The sequence below is a fragment of the Rhincodon typus genome, chromosome 7 (assembly GCF_021869965.1).
Source record: "Rhincodon typus isolate 14 chromosome 7, sRhiTyp1.1, whole genome shotgun sequence".
NCBI lineage: Eukaryota > Metazoa > Chordata > Chondrichthyes > Orectolobiformes > Rhincodontidae > Rhincodon > Rhincodon typus.
Genome location: NC_063338.1, coordinates 17,193,096 through 17,202,301, shown reverse-complemented (window position 1 = coordinate 17,202,301; position 9,206 = coordinate 17,193,096).

The following is a 9,206-nucleotide window of genomic DNA, read 5'->3' as shown; positions in this document are numbered from 1 at the left end:
ATGCCTTCTTCACTATCCTGTCTACCTGCGACTCTACTTTCAAGGAACTGTGAACCTGCACTCCAAGGTCTCTTTGTTCAACAACACTCACAAGGAACTTACCATTAAATGTATACGTCCAGCCCTGATTAAATGGAGCAAGATAACTCATAGGCTGGTATCCAGGAGAGTTCATACCCTGGAAACTCACCCTGCATCTAGTATGGAACAGATAAATTGCTTAGCACCATCCAAATCAGAACCAACCAAGACAAATGTCTGGTTAAATGGCTATCTGGTTCAAGTGGAAGTCAATACTGGCATGCCAGTATCAGTGATTGCAGAACCAGTTTTTAATAAAATTTGCTTTGGACTCCAGCCCTAAATGTGTGCCAGACTTCAGCTAGGCTGAGAACCTATGCTGGGGAACGTTTGCAGATTAAGGGTACAACCTTTGTTCCAAGTCTCTCGGGAAAGGCAGCTAGTCTGATTACCAGTGATTGTAGTAGAAGGCTCGGGCCCAAGCTAGATGGGGTGAAAATTGGTTGGGACAGATTCAACTAGATTGACTTAACATTTTTCAATTGGAAATGGCTAACTGTGTGAATTCCTAATTAAATACCCAGATGTTTTCCAGGAAGGTCTAGGACAATCAGAGGAGCCAAAGTAACTTTGCATATTGTATTTGTAATGAAGATGGCAGTAGAGTAGGAAGCACGGTTGGAGCTCCTCTGTTCACTAGTCCCGTTACCTGTTTTTCCCTCGCTCCTTTGGTGATTTTCCCTTTCTCACCCCCACCCCACGGGAGAGCGGAGTTGCAGAACAAGTGGGCCGAGTTCTGCGGCGGACCACAGCGAGCACGGGCTGGGTCCTGTGGTGGAGCTAGCACTGGCAGCATGGCCTTGTGCTCTGGGACCTGCAGGCAGGCCGGCCCTGTGAGCCCCAGGACACTGCGAGCAGTGCGCCCTGGAGCAGCACGTGGGCAGTGCGCCCCAGAAGCTTCGCAGCAGCCCCGGAGCCGCATGCAGGCAGCGAGTCCTGGACAGAGACTGGAGTGAGGGGACAATCCTTACCTTAGAACTTAACCTCAGAACACTGCAATGTTAATCCTTAATATTTTCCTACTTTTAAATTTATTTTCAACACTGTGATTAAGCGACTGCTTCTATTCCTCTGCTGTATCCAAGAATCACGCCTAGGTACTTGTACCTAAGATGTTGCCATAAGAAGGCAGACAGTATATTCACTGTGCTCGTACAAAGCAGTAGGTGTGACAAAAGGATATTGTTTTGTATATTGACCAGGAGACAATTCCATGATTCTGTAAGGCCCGTCTGGTGCCATTTGCCTTGCAGACAAAAGTAGAAGCAGAAATCAGGAGACTGGAAAGCGAAGGAATCACCAAACCAGTCCGATTTGTGGAATGGCCAGCACCAGTCATACCAATTTTGAAGCCCAATGGGTCAGTTTGATTTTGTGGGAATTTTAGTCAACTAGTGAACTAACTGTTTTTCGCAATTGGATATAGGATTTACAAGCAGAGCTGGCAGGGGGCCTGTCCGCCACAAAGTTTGACATGAACCGCGCTTACTTGTAATAGCGTTTAGACCAGGATTCTTTGAAGTATGCTACAATTAATACCCATAAATGCTTGTACCAAGATACAAGCCTCCTATTTAGCGTATCATTTGCCTGTTCAATTTTTCAGTGTATGATGGAGAACATTTTGCAAGGGCTACCTCAGATTGCCACTTATCTGGATGACTCCCTGATAACAGGGAAAACCAATAAGGAACAATTAAAGAACTTGGATGTAGTCCTATGGCATTTTTCCAAGACATGTGTATGCCTAAGAAGGGAAAAACGTGTGCTCCAGGCTTTGCCAAATGACCTACTTGGGCTATAGGATCGACAAGACTGGGTCTTTTACTTATTGGAAGATAGTGAGGGCAATTAAAGGTGCCCCGACTCCCATGTCTGTCCAGGAGCTTGGGTCATTTCTGGCTCTGGTAAATTATTATGGAAAAGTCATATACAACCTGGCACCATTGCATCAATTCCTAAACAAGGATCAGCCTTGGAAATGGTCTCAAAGACAGGCCCTAGCTTTTGATGAAGTGAAGGAACAACTATCATCCTTTAATGTGTTGTCACACTATGATCCCAAGAAAGATCTATTATTGACATGCAATGCCTCCCATATGGCATCAGGGTGGTATTAATTCATCGGTGACCGACTGGAGAGGAAGCCGAATAGCTTATGCATCCAGGACTTTGGTCAATGCAGAACATAAATATATCCAAATAGTAAAAGGTGGATTAGTGGTCATATTTGGAGTTCCACCAATACATTTGTAGGTGAAAATCTGTGATAATCACGGACCACAAACCCCTGCTTGGTCTACTTAAAGAGGATAAGGTAGTGATGCCCACATCTTCAGACCTCATTAAGTGGTGGGCTCTAATACCAAAGTGCTAATAATTACAATGAGAACACCGTCCAGGAGGCCAAATAGCAAACGCTGATGCATTGAGCCACCTTCCATTAGCAGATACGCTGTGGAACCCCCAATGGAAGGGTTGGTCATGATATTGAATTTCTTTCAAGTAACCAGTCACAGTCAACAATCAGACTTTGGACACAGAGAGGTCCAGTCCTTTCCAAACTGAAACGACTGGTATTGATAGGGGAAACCAAAAAGGGGCTTTGCAGCGAAAATTAAAACCTCTTTGGACCTGAAGGCACTTGCTCACAGTAGAGGTCAACATTTGTTATGGGGGACGAGAGCGATTGTCCTAAGCAAAGTTCGTCATCACATACTGGCTGAAATTTTACCAGCGCCATCCAGGGTCTCTAAAATGAAGATGTCGGCGAGGAGTTACGTCTGGTGGCCAGGCCTAGACTCAGACATAGCCGTGCTGGTGGGGCAGTGCCCAGAATGTCAACAAGGTCAAAAGTTATCGCCAGCAGCTCCCCCACATTCATGGGAATGGCCAGGTAAACCTTGGACTCTGTTGCATGTTGAATATGCAAGTCCTTTCACGAATTCAACATTTTCACCCACTGTGGATGCCCACTCAAAGTGGTTGGACGTGCATAGAGTCCATTCATCAAACACTGAAGCAACAACAGAAAAATTGCACGCGTTTTGTTACAAACGGAGTCCCGGAGATATTGGTCACAGATAGCGGACCATCGTTTACTAGCAAGGACTCCAGTTACTTCTCACAGCTGAATGGGATTTGACATATTAGGACAGTTCCATACACCCATCACCCAATGATTTGGCAGAAACAGAGGTCCAAACTTTGAAGGCTGGACTGAAGAAACAGCCTATAGCCTCTCTCGAAACCAAGCTGTCACAGTTCTTGTTTGATTATAGGACCACCATACATGCAACTAAAGGAGAGCACTGCCAGGGTTGCTAATGGGTAGAAGACTCCACACCGGGTTAAGTCTGATCTTCCCGAACCTGTGGGCAAGGGTGAAATGTCATCAGGAACTCCAATGCCAAATCCAAGTCTGATACAGGGGACAAAGTTTGGTTCAAAAGTCATAAGCGTGGTCCCAAATAGGTAAGAGACATGATCGATGCGAGATCAAGGCTAGTGACTTCTAAAGTTTGGGCAGGTGTGACTGTCCTGAATAAGCACGTGAATCATTTGAGAGCGTCAAATTTGCAGACTGTGCAGGAGCAAAACTGGTCCTGCCCCTTTCAGCCTTCAGAAATACTTCAGGGACATTGCTTGATAGAGAAGGTGAATCATTGTGAAGTCTTCTGAATCAGAGATGTACATGACAGAAGTAGTTGCCTGGACGCTTCTGCCGCTGGAAGAAAGGAGTCAAAGTCTACCGAGGCACTCCAGGCACAAGAGGCGAGCTTCCAGTCGTTATACATCTCCTGTGTCTGATTTTGAGGTGGAGGAACTTGTGTTTTTTAAAAGAGAAGCTGCCTACACCACCTCAACTGCTGTCTAGCCAATCAACACACCCCTACAAAGGAATTCCAGACTGCTATCTCCACATTTGGACTTCTGGACTTCATCTTAAAAAGCAAGAATAGATAAATACCTAATAAATGAGGGATACATCAGTTTAAGTAGTTACTGAATACCAATTCTACAGGTTCTCCTCTGTCTGTGTGTGTTTTTTTTTGTTGTGATAGTTCCCCTGCAACTTAGTGTGAAACAATTGCTATTTCCAGTTTAACAAATAGTGGTGGGTAGCATTCTTGAACCACTGCAGTCCTTGGAGTGTACATACACTCATAACACTGAGGAAGGGCATGCCAGGATTTTGACCCAGCGATATTTAAGGAATGCTGACAGACATCAAAATCAGGATGTTGAGTGACCTGCTGTGTTCATCCAGCTCTACACCTTGTTATCTCAGATTTTCCAGCATCTGCAGTTCCGACTATCTCGGATACAATTTTAACCCCACTGTGAACCTCTTCTAAGGATGCCTATCCTGAAGAAGTTGCCCTCCTCCCTCCGGACAAACCTCAGGGGATCTCGCTCCCGCTGCAACTCTCTCGTAATCTTTGGCCTTGAAACTGCTCAACCATGTCCTGAAGCAAACCAGGTACTACAGCCACATCACCTTTCTTAGTACCTGCCTACGGAACCAGATCATCCCCAATGGACTACAGTCCACATTCAGGCCTTCCCAAATTGGCCCCAAGCGTGACAATGTCTACATTCATAGCATTGAGATCCTTCAGAAGCGTTTCTCCCTGTGACTCCTGAAACACACACTCGCAGCAACGCGCCGGCATCTCCAGGCACTACAATCAAGCCTACCCCAGCTCAGAGCCTCCCTCTCCCAGACCTGCAAAGGACCTCTCCTTTTTTTTATTCTTTGTAGGATCCACAACCTGAACTCACAATTCTACTCAGCTTTACAATAAACTTACTAGTGCCTACCACCCAAAACGGGCTTCCTCCACCTCCCAAATCCCCAGCTGTACCCAGGACCTTCCCCACAACATGCCCGCCGCCATTGGCCATGAGGCCACTGTTGGAGAACCCACAGATGACGTCACATCCGCCACCGCCGGGTACCCCACTTCCGGGACAGCGAACGCCATCGCTGCTGATGCCACTGCCTCCATTTCCGAGGCCAACACCACGGACACTGAAGATGCACCTACCGTCACCGCTGCTGCCGCCGCCTACCCCGCTCCGCCCACCACCGATGCCGCTCCGCCCACCACCGACGCAACTCCGCCCACAGCCTACACCAACGCAACACTGTCCACCACCGCCGACGCAACCCCACCCACAGCCTATGCCGATGTCGCTCTGCCCACTGCCTCCACAGCCAGCAGCTCCAGAGGAGACAGCAACACTCAGCCCTGCCGAGTCTTCACCATCCCCCCAGACCTCCCCCTTACTGAGGACGAACGGTCAGTCCTCAGTAAAGGGCTCACCTTTGTCCCCCTCCACCCATACATCAACGAATACCGGTCACGTTTGGACATTGAGCAGTTTTTCCGCTGCCTCCGCCTCCACGCTTACTTCTTCAACCGTGAACTTAACCCTCCCTCTACTGACCCCTTCTCCCGCCTCCAACACACCCCCTCCTGCTGGACATCACCCCAAGGCCTCCTACGCTCCCTCGACCTCTTCATCTCCAATCGCCGTCGAGACATCAATTGCCTCAACCTCTCCACCCCTCTCACCCACTCCAACCTCTCCCCCGCAGAACGTGCAGCCCTCTGCTCCAATCCCAACCTCACCATAAAACCCGGACAGTGGAGGTGCAGTTGTAGTATGGCGCACTGACCTCTACATCGCCGAGGCCAGACACCAACTCTCCGACACCTCCTCCTACCGCCCCCTTGATCATGACCCCACTCCCGACCACCAAACCATCATCTCCCAAACCATCCACAACCTCATCACCTCAGCTGACCTCCCACCCACAGCCTCCAACCTCATCATTCCCCAACCCCGCACCGCCCGCTTCTATCTCCTTCCCAAAATCCACAAACCTGACTGCCCTGGTCGACCCATTGTCTCCGCCTGCTCCTGCTCCACCGAACTTATCTCCACCTATCTCGACTCCATTTTCTCCCCTTTGGTCCAGGAACTCCCTACCTACGTCCGTGACACCACCCACGCCCTCCACCTCCTCCAGAACTTCCAATTCCCCGGTCCCCAACACCTCATCTTTACCATGGACGTCCAGTCCCTATACACCTGCATTCCCCATACAGATGGCCTAAAGGCCCTCCGCTTCTTCCTGTCCCGCAGGCCCGACCAGTCCCCCTCCATTGACACCCTCATCCGCTTAGCCGAACTTGTCCTCACCCTCAACAACTTCTCTTTCAATTCCTCCCACTTCCAACAGACAAAGGGGGTGGCCATGGGTACCCGCATGGGCCCAAGCTATGCCTGCCTCTTTGTAGGTTACGTGGAACAATCCCTCTTCCATACCTACACTGGCCCTAAACCCCACCTCTTCCTCCGTTACATTAATGACTGTATCGGCGCTGCCTCGTGCTCCCACGAGGAGCTCGAACAGTTCATCCACTTCACCAACACCTTCCACCCCAACCTTAAGTTCACCTGGACCATCTCTAATACCTCTCTCTCCTTCCTGGACCTCTCTGTCTCCATCTCGGGCAACCACCTAGAAACCGACATCCATTTCAAGCCCACCGACTCCCACAGCTACCTAGAATACACCTCCTCCCACCCACCTTCCTGCAAAAATGCCATCCCCTATTCCCAATTCCTTCGCCTCCACCACATCTGCTCCCAGGATGAGGCATTCCAATCCCATACATCTCAGATGTCCTCGTTTTTCAAGGATCGCAACTTCCCCCCCTCAGTGGTCGAGAACGCCCTTGACCGTGTCTCCCGCATCTCATCCCTCACACCCCGTCCCCACAATAACAACCAAAAAAGAATCCCCCTCATCCTCACGTACCATCCCACCAACCTCCGGATCCAACGCATCATCCTCCGACACTTCCGCCATCTGCAATCCAACCCCACCACCAAAGACATTTTTTCCTCCCCGCCCTTATCTGCCTTCCGGAGGGACCACTCTCTCCGTGACTCCCTTGTCCGCTCCACACTCCCCTCCAGCCCCACCACACCCGGCACTTTTCCCTGCAACCGCAGGAAGTGCTACACCTGCCCCCTCACCCCCATCCCAGGCCCCAAGAAGACTTTCCACATCAAGCAGATGTTCACCTGCACATCTGCTAATGTGATATACTGCATCCGCTGTACCCGTTGTGGCCTCCTCTACATCGGGGAAACCAAGCGGAGGCTTGGGGACCGCTTTGCAGAACACCTACGCTCGGTTCGCAATAAACAACTGCACCTCCCAGTTGCGAACCATTTCAACTCCCCCTCCCATTCCTCAGACGACATGTCCATCCTGGGCCTCCTACAGTGCCACAACGATGCCACCTGAAGGTTGCAGGAACAGCAACTCATATTCCGCTTGGGAGCCCTGCAGCCCAATGGTATCAATGTAGATTTCACAAGCTTCAAAATCTCCCCTCTCCCAACTGCATCCCAAAACCAGCCCATCTCGTCCCCACCTCCCTAACTTGTTCTTCCTCCCACCTATCCCCTCCTCCCACCTCAAGCTGCACCCCCATTTCCTACCTACTAACCTCATCCCGCCCCCTTGACCTGTCCTTCCTCCCTGGACTGACCCATCTCCTCCCTAACTCCCCACCTACACTCACCTTTACTGGCTCCATCCCCGCCTCTTTGACCTGTCTGTTTCCTCTCCACCTATCTTCTCCTCTATCCATCTCCCCCTCTCTCCCTATTTATTTCAGAACCCCCTTCCCCTCCCCCATTTCTGATGAAGGGTCTAGGCCCAAAACGTCAGCTTTCCTGCTCCTCTGATGCTGCTTGGCCTGCTGTGTTCATCCAGCTCTACACCTTATTATCTCTGTTGAGTGACTTAGATGGGCACTTGCAGTTGGTGGTATTGCCATGTTTCATAGAATCCCTACAGCGTGGAAGCATGCCATTCGTCCCATTGAGTCCACACTGATCCTCCAAAGAGCAACCCACCCAGCCCCACACCCTATCCCTGCACTTCCCATGGCTAATCCACCTTGCCTACACATCCCTGGGCACTACGGACAATTTAGCATGGCCAACCTACCTAACCTGCACATCTTTGAACTGTGGGAGGAAACTGGAGCATCCAGAAAACCCATGCAGACACAGGGAGAATGTATAGATTCCACACAGAGAGTTGCCCAAGGGTGGAATCGAACCCAGGTCCCTGGTGTTGTGAGGCAGCAGTGCTAACCACTGAGCCGCCGTGCCGCTCATTCATTTCTGCAACACTTGTCATTCTAGATGGTAGAGGCTGTGGGTTTGGACTTGGGAACCAGTCGAACTCCTTTGTTCTCCTTCGAATAATGCCAAAGAATGTTTATATCTACTTGAGAGGTGAAGAAAGGGTCTTGCTTTAACATTTCACTCGAAAGCATTCCCTAGCTATGTTGGATACTTCAGTACTATGTTTAAAGGATCAGCCTAGTTTACGTGCTTATGTCTTGACCGGGACTTGAAGCCATGATCCTCTCAAATCAGTGGTGGGAGTTCAACTATCATGAATAAAATCAGCTTCTCAGTTTATGTTTAATTCATTTGTAGGATATTGGCATCACTGTGTAGACCAGTGTTTATCTTTAGTCCATCCTTAACTGAACAAAGTAAACCACATTGAAAACAACGAATGCTGAAGATCACAGAGGGTCAGACAGCATCCATGGAGAGACAGCAAGCTAACGTTATGAATCTAGACAACTCTTCATCAGAGCAAGTAAATCACAATGCTGTCTGTAGTCACATACAGGTCAGATCAGATAAGGATGACAGATTTCTAAGGACATTATTGAACTAAATGAGGTTTTTTAATGACAATCACAAAGGCTAGTCTTTCATTCCAGATAGTACTCAATTCAAATTTCAACCTCTGTCATGAAGGGATTTGAAGCCCTCTGCCCAGAACATTAGCCTTGAATTTTGGATTAAACCTTGTGACACTACAACTATGCCATCACTTTGTCCCTTAATTGAAGCACTATGATATACTGTATACTTTACGGCAACAAGACAACATGATCATGACATAACACAGACCTGGATTAATTTAGCACAACACCAGAGGATTCATGTACTCTTAATCGTTTCTACGCCACAGTCAAGAAATTGGTTGATTGGGTTAGTAAAGATTA